This window comes from Tupaia chinensis, unplaced genomic scaffold (genome assembly GCF_000334495.1).
Source record: "Tupaia chinensis unplaced genomic scaffold, TupChi_1.0 Scaffold000416_1, whole genome shotgun sequence".
NCBI lineage: Eukaryota > Metazoa > Chordata > Mammalia > Scandentia > Tupaiidae > Tupaia > Tupaia belangeri.
In genome coordinates, this window is record NW_006159921.1 from 3660597 (window position 1) to 3673142 (window position 12546).

A 12546-nucleotide genomic window follows, 5' to 3' on the forward strand; every position below is an offset into this window, starting at 1 on the left:
GGGGGAGGGGTGCAGCAGTTATTGTAGGAGCTGGCACGTGAGTGCACGTTTATGAGCACATGAATGTGAGAGCACGTATCTTAGCGTATGTATGTCAGAGAAGCTCTGATGGTTTTCTTTGCAATGGGCATTCAAAATATGTAGACATGTTCTTGCTCCCTTCCTGAAAGGTCCTCCATTCCTGCCCCAGTTCCAGCTGCACATACACACACAAGATCCCACATATATACATACTCACGAAACTCTGACCAAGGAATCCAGCAAAACACGGGGCTGCTCTTTATAGGCCAGGGAGCTTGTTGTTTTAGTCTGTTGTTTTCATTTCTGTGCACCTGCACCCCTTGCCTAAGACCCCCACCACATGCTCCTGCCTCAACCAACAGCATGGGGATGTGTGTTTATGAATAAGTCACTCATTATACAATTTGGTTTCCTCAGGAATTTGGTAGAAAAATTGGATTCTGATGAATTGAGCTTAATTGAACCCTTCAGATCCTGGGCTTCTTTCACCTGCCTTGGGTTGGTTCTCTGGGACCCCCTAGACCCCATCAGTTCCCTTCTTCCTTCCTTCTCATAAGGAGCTGCATGTGTGATGCGACTGAGGTCTTTAGCATTTGCAGGAGCAGGGTGAAGAGCAAGGTATGTGGGTGGTAAGACAGCCTGGATTGCCTGATATTCTAGTGACTAAAGGGTGGGCAGAGAGTGGGCTCCAGGCTCCAGGTTATGAAGAGTTATTTCGTATATTTGACGTCCAGCCACAATGGAATCTTATTTACAAATGCTAAATAACCTAGACAGTATGGTACAAATTATCAGTAGCAGCAGGGGGAATGTCAACTGCTGCAACTTGGACTTTGAAGACATTATTATGTTTTTGAGCAATCCAGCATGAAGGATGTCTTAAGTCTAAATCCAATTTCTATTTGGTAGGTCTCTAAATCATGGCAGAGACAGCACTGCCAAAACAAAGCCATGACTTCTCCCTTGTCCTTTGGGACCTCATGGCAGAGACAGCACTGCCAAAACAAAGCAATGACTTCTTCATTGTCCTTTGGGACAAGCCAATCTGGACCCAAATACATCTTAGAGGAAAATCATCACAGAGTTGTGTTGCCATCAGATGAAGATGACCTTACTTCCTTAATTAGAGAAAAGAGTGAAGGTTAGGGAATTTATGGTGGCTTGCTGGAATGTGAAGAATGAAGGTAAAAAACAAAGAATTTGGGTTCCAAGCTCATCCTCAGCCACCTAGTGTAGACATCACCTATATAGTATCCCTGAGAGGTGGTGGTCCTGCTTCTGGTTGAACATGAAGAACTCACTGCTTCAGCTTCAGGTGGCACCATTCCACTCTTAAGCAACTGTGAACATTGAATATTTTTTCTGTTAAGATTAAACTGGTCTCCTTTCCAGATCCTGTCTTTAAGTCGTAGTATTACTTATCTATTGATGCATGACAGGTTATGCAGATTAGAGGCAAAGATTTATTATTTTATAATAAGATTATTATTATTCCCAAATTTACCAGCTTCAAGGTGAAAGAAGATTTATTATCTCATGGTTTTGGAGCTCCAAGAATTAAAACACAGCTACATGGGCAGTTATGGCTTAGGCTTAGAGTACCTCATGAAATTGGAGTCAGACTACAGACATCTGAGGTTGTCTGGGGATTAGAAGGTCTTCTTGCATTCATATGGCTATTGGCACAAGGCCTCAGCTCATTGCTGGCTGTTGGCAGGAGGCCTCAGGTCCTTTTCAAGTGAATTTCTCCATAGAGCTGATCGTGTATCTTCATGACATGGCAACTGGCTTCCCCTAGAGCAAGTGACCTAAGAAGGAGAGCAGGAAGGAAGTCACAATGCCTTTTATGACCATGTCTTGGAAGGCATACATCATTACTTCCGGCACATTCTAGTCAATTGAAGTGTATCACTAAGTCCAGCCTACATTCAAGGGGGAAGGGAGTTAAGCCTTCTTTCCAGGAAGGGAGTATTTATGAATTTTTGGACCTATTTTTAAACTACCATAGTCACTATTCTCTTAAATTATGCTATATCAAGTAAGCCTATTTAGCGATGTTCTCAGTAGTTCTCCAGATATTTGACTATAGCTATCAGCTCTCAACATCTCTGGCTTAATATCTTCAATCCCTTTGACTGTTTTATGCTTGATTGGTATATCTGTCTACTAACCTTGTATAGTGTAGCAATGAGGCTAAAACATAACATCCTGGATGGAACACTCTGAGTATGACTACAAAATAATTGTTAGAGCTCATTAACCCAGGCTCTTTGGTTCCTGCTAAAAAGCACAGTGCTTGGCATATGGTTGGTATTCAGTCAATATGCTATTGAAAGAATGAACAAACGAAAGACTAGATGAATGGACCTATTTCTTCTTAAAATACCTACCAATCTGCATTAGTGTACTTTTTTTTTAGCACCTTTTTATACTGTTGCTTAACTCAAACTAAAAGGCCTAAATCAACTCTTTTTTATTTTTTAATCCTTTTCCCATCTAAAATTCTCCCAATCCTGCGGCTGGATTTTTGACCTAAATGTGGAACTTGTCTCTAAGTTCACATGTGCTGGAGAAGACCATCCTAAATCATTAGTCTATCATCTAGTACAAGTTTTTTTTTTCAATTTGTGTTGTCCAAAAAATGTCTAGAAGTTAGCCATAGAAGTTATTGATTAAGTATTACTTTTTTTTTTTTTTTGAGAGATTTTCACTATAGGGCGCATGCGCTCGCCAGACAGACAGGGAGAGACATTAGAGACAGAAAGCGAGAAATCACCCCCCAGGGGGGATGGTCACGCCGCAATCCCCTCTCCTCCATTCTCCTCTTGGGATCTTGGGCACACACAAACACGCGCCCGGTGTGAGTTTTAAGCCACCGGGTCCTGGACATGAACCGCGTTCGACTACGTGGGAGTCCAGCGACATAGCCATTATGCTAACTGCTGGTTCCCAAGTATTCCTTCTTCAGGTCACCAAATTATTTCATCTATGCATTTTTTCTCTGCCACTAGGGTTCCTGATTTCCTGCTTCTCCCCCACATTGGTCTCTGCATGCAATCAGCACTCCAAAATTGAGAAACCATCCATAATTGACTTATTCTAACTACACTTAATCCAAGCCATCTTAAACAAATGTGGTTCTCTCTCAAGACGTTTAGAAAGTGAGATTCCATTGCCTTCCACAGTCCCCTATTTTCAGAGTCTAACATCTGGAAGTTAGGGAGAAAAGTGGGGAGGATGATGCATTGGCAGAATAATTGGGGTGGAAAGGATTTATTCTTGGCCTTTTTTAGCAGGAACCAAAGTCTTTTTTGGGGTGAGTGGGTGGAGAGGGAAGAGGGAATGGGGAGAGTGGGTCACAAGCAAAGTCTTTATTAATATCCGGCTGGGGTGGCCATTTTTTAAAATGATTTATTTAATTTTATTTATTCATTTATTTTAATTTGACCAGAGAGAGACACACACACACAGAGAGAGAGAGAGAGAGAGAGAGAGAGAGAGAGAGAGAGAGAGAATGAGAAAGCAAGCCACCGGGTCCAGTATTTGAACTGTGGTTGGCCATGTGGGAGTGTCCAGCACCTTAACCACCATGCCACCTGCTGGTCCCTGGGGTGGCCATTTTGAAAACCAATTAGAGAGCACAGAAAGGATGTGCTTCACAGAGTTGTCAGGGTCTGAGACTAATTAAGAGCATTCATAGTGAACTCAAAGATGTAGGGGAAGAATCTGAGTTTTCTTTGCTCATTCAGATGTGACTAAATTCTGAACATAGTTTATTTCCATCAAGTCTACTTTACTATTGCTTTATATTATAGAAATAATATGTCTTTTTTTTAACTCAAATAATTCATAATTGTGCAAGAATGTTAATAATCTTCATCTTTCCTTTAGGGTCTAGTTCAAACTCTGAAGTTAACAGCTTGTATTTCTTTCTGTATTTATTTCTAGGAGTATATCTACACAGAACATACATAGAACAAGATTTTAAATAATTGTTTTTAACTGGCGGGATCATAAAATACATATTGCCCCTCTCTTTTTTTCCCCTCCCAATCCTTTTTACATATCATTCCAGTGTTTTACTCATTCTTTATAAAAGTGCTAGGAATATAGCTTACATTGTCTAATTGTGTCTCAACTTGTGGATACTCAGGTTATTTTCAGTGAATTTTGTTACAACCAGCAACTCTTTAATAAGCATGTTGTAGAAATCTTTATCTTCTGGTGCCTTTATCTCTGTTCGATTTCTTAGAGTGGAATTTTGATTTTACTTGGTAGTATGTCTTACTTTTATACTGGTTAATCATACATTAAACCATGCACTATCTTCATTCCTTTCTTCCTTTATTCTCTAAGCTATTATTCTATTTCCTGCATGCAGTGGCTAATTTCCTAAAGTGACAATTTGGCTGAAATAAAATCCAAGGAAATGTATCTTTTCAATCATAGGGTGGGAGTGGGGAGCAGGTTAATTTATATGGATCCAGTTTTGAGGTTGGTTTATGTGTGTTGGTGAGTATGTGTGTATAGGTGTGTGTCCATATGCTTTAAATGCAAGGACCAATAATTAAATATTACACTCCATGTGAAATAAAATTAATACATTTCAGTACTGAGATGATGTATAGTAGAGAGAGCACTGAAATTAAAGTCATAAGACCTTGGTTTGAATTTCTTGGTTTCCTACCTATTGGCTATATACTATGAGAGTTGATATCATTATAGGAAAAATGGGCATAATTGTAGCACCTACATGTAGGTTCTGGGAATTAAAAGAGAGATCTCATTGTATAGACCATACAGACTTTCGCATGCATTTTGAGTTTACGTAAGGCAAGTAAAACACTCCAGAGGAAAGTCTTTTTCTTTCGCCACACACAAACAAACAAACAAACAAACAAACAAACAAAACATAAAGTCAGAATGAGGCCACCAAGACCTTTTGCTGGAGGAGTCTTCCAGAAGCTCAGAAGGGATAATTCCAACAGCATCTGGGGACTATAGATGGCTGAGTAGGTGGAGCGGAAGGGACAAGAGGCTTAAGATCACAAGTGTATTTCAAAACAGCCACGCACAAAAGGCTGCTCGAGCTTTTTCTGCATCTGAGGACCCATACGTCCCCTGGAAATCCTGACCAAGGCCAATTTCTTTCAGAGAACCAGCTAGTTTTGGTAATGGGTCTGAAGATGATTTGTGGTAGACTGGGGCTATTTGCTGCAGTCTTGTACTTAGTAGTGTTGGATACTTTCAGGTGTTTTCATCTTTCATTGAGGCAGTCAACTCATTGGTGTGCTGAAGACTGCCTTGGTTTTAAAACGGAAAGTCCAGTGTCCTCAATTCCAGGCACACTGGGCACTTGGCCATCTTAAGTCTTGACCTTGATTCTTAGATGGCTAAAACTGTTTAAAGGAATATATCATGGCTACGAAGGTTGTATTCCATTTCTCACCTCCCTGGGGATTATTTTTGATTCTTTAACTTTGCTTTTGTGGAATACTAATGTCCTGTAAGTGGAAAGAAGAGTTTTTCTTTTTTCTTTTCTTTTTTTTTTCCATTAAAATGCAGTATGGCTATTTTTCCCATTTAACAGAAAAGAAACAATTAGTATGGTGGATTTTTCTCCAAATTTTCAGCCCTCCATCCCTAATAATACTTACCACTTACCTTCCATCACTTGCCTAAAACCTTGTATTTCAGAATACATGATAAAATTTTGTGTCAGGCCAATCCATGGCCTGGTGATTAATGCAGCTAGATTCCACCAGGCCAGCTGCTCAGTTCAAATCCCAGACCCAGTGACTTGAAAAAACACCAGGCATGTGTGCATGCATGCCACAAGTCCAGAGAGGAGTGAGAGATGGAACAGAAGGGATTGCAGTATCATCATTCCCCATGGGGGAGTGCTCCCCCACTCCCAAACCCCTGGAAAGAGCATGTACCCTCTAATAAAATTTTAAAAAGAACTAAAATGAATAAAATAATACATCAAATGAAAATTTATATGTTGATATCAGTCTATACCACAGAAGGCCGTGACTTCCAATGAGTGTTTTGTTATAGAGTAGGAAGACCGTAGGGTCATTTTAAAAGGGATTACCTTGATGAAGTGTTAAACAGGGTTACAGAAAAGATTACAGAAAGGTTACATTATACATCCCATTTTTCCCAGGTAGTCCCTTTTAAGTCAGTGCCCCAGGGTCCTGTCCAGTTCATGCTCATTCTCACTGTCATACACATTTTGGTTTAGACTCAGTCATCCTAGAGGAGCTGGTAGACACTGCTACTTGGCAGGCTAAGGCCACATGGGAGCCCTGGCTTCGATTTCTGGCCAACCCTAAAAAGTCAAGCATAGTCCCAACTACTCAGGAGGCTTAAACAGGAGGATTGTGACATAGTAAGGCTTTGTCTAAGAAAAAAAAGGTGTCTGGTTTGGGTGACGAATTATATTGCCTCCCTACTTATGGCAGGCCTGGTAGAAGGAAATATTCTTTAGTTTTGGCTAAAATTTGCTAGTTACATGCTAGGCACTTTGACTACTTTCTACCCATTTAACCCTAATGAACATAAATGGCTGGTTTATGAAAAAGAAAAAGAGCCTCAGTTCCAGAAAGGCTAAGTAACTGGCCCATGTTCAAAAGCTAGTAAGTGGTAGTCAGGAGTAGAACCCAAGTCTGGCGAACTCCGATGTGTTCCTATCTTCATTCTTTTTTTTTTTTTTTTGGAGAGGTTTTTCACTATAGGGCTTGTGCGCTCGCCAGACAGACAAAGAGAGACAGAGAGACAGAAAGCAAGAAATCACCCACCAGGGGGGATGGTCACGCCACAATCCCTTCTCCTCCATTCTCCTCTCAGGATCTTGGGCATGTACGCACATGTGCCCGGCGTGAGTTTTAAGCCACCGGGTCCGGGACTTGAACTGCGGTCAACTACGTGGGAGTCCAGCGACATAGTCATTACGCTAACTGCTGGTTCCCCCTATCTTAATTCTTGTAGCAAGTGGTATGAGATGCTGGAAATTCCAGCTGCCTGAAATCTTCAAGGACTCCAAGGAAGCAGAAGTAACCTTAGTTGGCTGGGGGTGCTTTCACATGGGGGAGAGAAAACAAGGGTTTGTACTTATCTGAGTATTTCAGGTAATCCTTGTCCATCCTTCATTAGTAGAGCTGCCTGTTTACATGCCTGCTGAAATTGTTTTTCTTCTTCTTTTTTCCCAATTAAAGTATAACAAATCTGCTAAGACCTTGTCCCACATAGCCTTGCCAGTTGGGTGTTTGGGGGCAGATAAAATGAAGAAGTGTGAGTATAGCAGACTGCCCTGGGGTGAGAAGAGAAAAGAGCAGATCTGTATGCATCCTAGCAGCCGGCAGCTCCCTCTCTGCTGTGGCCTGTGCTGAGACTGTGGGCCAAAGGAGCCTTGGAAATGCTTAGACCTGCCTCTGTGCCTTTAGCTGTCCGGGTAAAAACATCACCTCTCTGGAGGCCTGTGCTGGAGCACAAACCCACATATTGTCTGGCCCCTGGCAGGCTGGTCTGTGGAGGGGACACTCTAAGAGCTCTATTTTAATCTTTTGGAGCTGGGCCAGGGTAGGAATTCAGCTGCCAGCACCAGGCTCCCCACCCCCATGCTCTCACTCCACCTCCCTGCCCCCTCCTCCTGGTTCCATTCGCCCTGACCTCCCATCATGAGAGGTGCTGGTGTTCTTTCTCTCTCCTTTTCTCTTTTTTAAACTACCAGGGCTCTTTCATTGATTTGACCTCCCAAAGTGAAGCAGACCAGGGCTCCTCAGTGGGCTACTTGGGGCTCAGAGCTGGCATGAGGCCAACCCTTGAATCTTGAGATTTACCTCCAGATGTGTGTGCCTCTGTATGTGTGTGTATGTGAGAGAGAGAGAGAGAGGAGAGAGAACATGTTGTGTGTGCGTGTGTGTGTATTTATGTGTGTTTTTTTGCTTCTCTATGATCTTTCTCTCCATGTGCAAAAAATAAAATGTATGGAGTGGAAAAATTGAGGGGAGGAGAATATGAAGAAAGAACAGGGTGGCCTAAGTCCGTAAACCTCTTCTTCTCCCTCTGCCAACCATACTTCCCCCACCTAGAGTCAGATAATTTCAGTTGTCCATTCAACTGCATCTTGTTTTGCTCTCCTGTTTCTTGGGTATATTTCTTTGGGTAGGAATGAGTTTTGTAAAGAGATCACATGGTGTAATGGGTATTGATTCCTATACTGAACTTGAATTTCCATCTTAGCTCTGTCACTTTCTGGCTGTGTGATATATAGGGCATGCAAATTCCATTCCTTGAGCCTCAGTTTCCCAGTCTGTAAAATGTGACCAACAATGCTACCAACTTTTACAGAAAGTAGACAGCAGAAGATTAAATGATGCTCAAAAGATGGCTATAACTGTCAGCTCCTTTCTTGCCTACCTTTCCCAGGAACAAGTCCTAAGGCAGCAGTAGGGCCTGGCTCCTGGCCACAGTGGAGAAGCCCCCAGCTGGTAAGGAGGGGCTGTTCTTCCTGAAAGGGTAGGAGGGGACAGAGGGTGTGGATCTTTCTCTCCCACCCGGAATCTCCCATCTTTGCTCACCCCCCATCCTCTGGCCTCTGCCAATGATGTGCATTTTCCCCTCTGCACCGGCCTCCCAAACTGACTCATTACCTCGACAGGGTAGCAACTTCCAAAACAAAACTTTTTCAACCAAGGAAAATATAACTATGGGGAGGAAAACATTTCACTATCAGGCCTCCTGGGACCCGAGGAAATGTACTGAATGTTTGTCAGAGAACGATGCCGTCCCAACTTCATCGACTCTGCAGAGAGCAGAGAAAGAACAATGCCTGGAACTTGGTTGCACGCAAGCCAGAATGACCCAACCAAGGCCCAAGATGGCGCTCGAATTGGCCAGATCTTGGAGGAGCCAAAATGCATCCAGCATTGGTGTTTTGAACCTGAGCTCACTGTGGGGTGACAAACATCAGAGAGGCCCTATGCTCCGTTCCATGCCAGTCTCTCATTTTCCCTTTCACTCCACAGGAGATGCCCATTATAGGCTAATTGTCTGGCAAAGGGCCTGCTTTCTTCATGCCTGCATTCTGGGGAAGGGCTAATGGAGCACATTTCAACTTCATAGTAGTGCTCCTGAGAGTTGTGCAATACTAGGACCATTTCTGAGACGTTCCAGGGAAGGGATCTTACAGCAATAATCAGGTGAAATCTAAGAAAATACCTGGTAGGTGGTGCTGGTGTCAAGTCAGATGCCAGGGAAGGCCCAAAAGATATTCCAGACCACATCCACTGTGATTCTGCCATGGCCTGGACAACCAAGGATAGGGGAACTGAACTAGTGAGTTACTTTTCGAGGGACTGTATCAGGTGAAGCAGAAGACTTACTTATTTAAATCTCTATAATGAAGCTTTTTATTTTTTGGAAGAGGAGGCATTTTGCAAAGGGAGGCTGAATATAGATTTCTCACAATTACTTTCTCTCTGTAGTAGATTCAATGCTGTCCCCTATTTAGGTTTTACACTCTATTCTCCCCAGCACGAGCACAAAATGTATCAACAATATAAAAATGGCCCAAGACTCCTTACTCATTCTGGAAAGGCATTCACTGAGTATTTTAAATTCATGGGATTTCAAAGCTGTTTTTTATAGAATATTGGTCTTCATCTGTAAGTTGGGAGAGGAAAGGTGTCTTTCTTGCAGTCACAGAGTGTGTGATCCTGAGCTAGAACCTGGGCTTCGCGGGAATGGGTCTGGTTTGTTGTCTTGTTTGCTTTCTTTTGTGGTCATGATTCTGTGTGTGCATATATGTCCTTTGCTTGTCTGATGGTGCAGGGTCTCTTTTCCAAAAAGAGTTTCTAGTAGTTGATTTTCTTCCTTCCTCCAAGGAGCTAATTCAACATTAAGTGGCAAACTAGAAAGGCAGGAGTCCTGGGCCTTAGTTCTTACTTTACTGAACCTCTCTCTCCTTATTTGTCAAATGGAAATATGAGGGAACTTCAAAAAGTTCACGGAGAAATAGACTACCACTTTCGGTGCTAAAATATTTGAAGCATAGCTTTCTTTTCTAATGCTTCTTTTTATATTTTTTCTTTATTATTAATTATTTTTAAAAATTTGCTTTAGGGCACATGTGTTCACCAGAGAAAGAGAGAGACAGAGAGAGACAGAGAGAGAAGGAAAGTAAGAAAGCAATCTGCCAGGTCCCAGGCTTGACTTACAGTCTGCTGTGTGGGAGTCCAGCGCCTCAATCGCCATACTACCTGCTGGCCACCTCCTGTTTTTTTTTTTTTTTTTTTTTTTTTTTTTTTTAATTTTTCCTTTTAAAAAAAATGTCAGTGGGTACATGTGCTCACCAGAGAGACTTGGTAGTGAGAAAGTTCCCCTGCCATGGGGGATGGTCACATGGTAATCTCTCTTCTATTTCTCCCCTTCTTTGGGGATTTTGGGCATTCATTCATTTGTGCCCAGGGTGTCTTCCTTTTCTTTTCTTTTTTTTTTGGAGAGGTTTTTGCTACAGGGCGCATGTGCTCGCCAGAAAAACAGAGACAGAAAGTGAGAAATCACCCCCCAGGGGGATGACCATACCGCAATCTCTTCTCCTCCATTCTCCTCTTGGGATCTTGGGCACACATGCACATGCGCCCAGCGTGAGTTTAAGCCGCCAAGTCTGGCACTCAAACGGTGGTTGACTATATGGGAGTCCAGCGACATAGCCATTACGCTAACTGCTGGTCCCAGCCCAGGGTGTTTTTCAAGGTGCTGAGTCTGAGGCTCTCTGCACAGTTAGCCATGTAAGATCTACCCACCTAGATCTGCCAAGGGCTGGCTTGCATAGTTTTTTTCTTCCTCCCCCTAGTCATATGCATTTTTTCATAAGCCTTTTGAAGTCACTTAGTAAAAGTTCTTACCCTGATCATCTCACAGGGCGATCTGTCAAGCTCAAGTGTTTGAGAAAGTGTTTTATAAACATACAGGATACTGCAGTTTTTGAAAAGCTTGATGAGAAAAACGATACGTACTTAAGTGGTCTTATTGGGCACCCGGACAAGATGTGCAGGTTTTCTGAGGACTCGGAAGGTGCAGGTAGGATGAGTGATCTGCATATTGACCCCTCTGGTGTCCAATCACTGTGCAAGACATCATGACACTTGGAGAACTGCTGGCCGGAAGTGCAGTCTGTACCCATGGAAAGTCAGGCTTTTCCCAGGTTCTGTCCTTCCTAGGGACATACCCAACTCACAGTACTCTGGAGATGGTATATGAGGTGAGTGTTAGAACTTTTTCAAAAGTCTTAAAGAAATACTTTCAAGGCATCCTGAGGGGACAAACTAAACTCCCTGTGGGCCATTTTCATGCTGGCTGGCATTTGAAAAGACTTTCAGGTCAATTCTTTATGGAGAAATTAAGCAATTGATGGGATTTAACTTGATTTTAAGTGACCATATGCAATTTCTGGTGGTCATCAGTTTATTACTCATTTAATAGACATTTGTGCTAGGAGCTACAGAATGTGCTGAAGAGATGAAGACCAAGAAAACGGGCAATGTTTTTGACTTCGAACATCTCATCTAGTTTACTTTATCCCTGCCTTTTTTCCTCTAGTCAATAACACCATCCCTTTTTGAAAGAATAATTTAATATTAATGTAATGATTGACCACTATAAGAAACTTGTAATGGTAGAAATGACATACGCTACCTGAAGAGGAAATACATTTTCATAGTAAAAAAAAAATCATAGCAAAGATCTTTCTTGACATTATGATATAATTGGGCAAATGAAAGTTCTATGGTTGCCTTTTTTTTCCTCCTGCTTAGTGATCACTTGAGATTGTTGACAAACTCTTGGTCTAAATTTGCCTAATTCCCTGATATGATTTTATTATTATTATTATTGCCATAGGGCATGTATGTCCGCTGGAGAGAAACAGAGACAGTGAGAGGGAAAGTGAGAAATCACCCCCTAGGGTGGATGGCTATGCTGTATTCCCTTTTCCCCCATTGTCCTCCTGGGATTTTGGGCACACATGAACATGCAGCTGGTATGATTTTCAAGCCACCAGGTCTGGGATTTGAACTGTGATTGACCATGTGTGGCAGTTCAACTTTGTAACCACTACACCAGTGCTGGCCTCAAAATATGCATGTTGGGAGAGGAGAGAGAGAGAGAGAGAGAAGAAAGAGAGAGAGAGAGAGAGAGAGAGAGAGAGAGAGGATTTCAATGCTGCAGTCCTCCAGCCTCCAGTAGCTTTTGCTATGCCCAAGTGAGAAAGTAAGCTTTTTAATTATGGAGAAGGAATTATTTCTTGTTGGTGAATGGAAACACTGCATTTTGCTGAGTATAACTTGTCATGCTTCTCACTTGGCAGATTAAACGTAAAAGACCTCTTCTTACTCTTTATCCCCATTCTGTCCCTCCCCTAACGCCTCCTTAAGAATGCTCATAGACAAAAGGGGATATTAAAGAACAATATCATCTGTTTGGTTTGAAAAAGAAGGTAAGCATTTATTTAAAGTCAGA

The 12546-nt window shown here is 42.2% G+C and overlaps 1 long non-coding RNA gene across 4 annotated transcripts in view; it reads right to left on the reverse strand.

Moving 5' to 3' along the window:
• LOC102492730 (uncharacterized) overlaps positions 1 to 12546 on the reverse strand; it is a 41087-nt gene that overhangs the window by 24556 nt on the left and 3985 nt on the right. For 3 of the 4 annotated variants that reach the window (XR_335439.2, XR_003550413.1, XR_001370804.2), the window contains exons 2-3: positions 11046 to 11272; positions 1624 to 1829 (exon numbers count right to left, since the gene is read on the reverse strand). This is a non-coding gene — a long non-coding RNA (uncharacterized LOC102492730). Of the gene's footprint in view, positions 1 to 1278; positions 1362 to 1623; positions 1830 to 11045; positions 11273 to 12546 lie in introns of those variants that run through there. The other variant, XR_001370807.2, reaches the window with a different exon arrangement.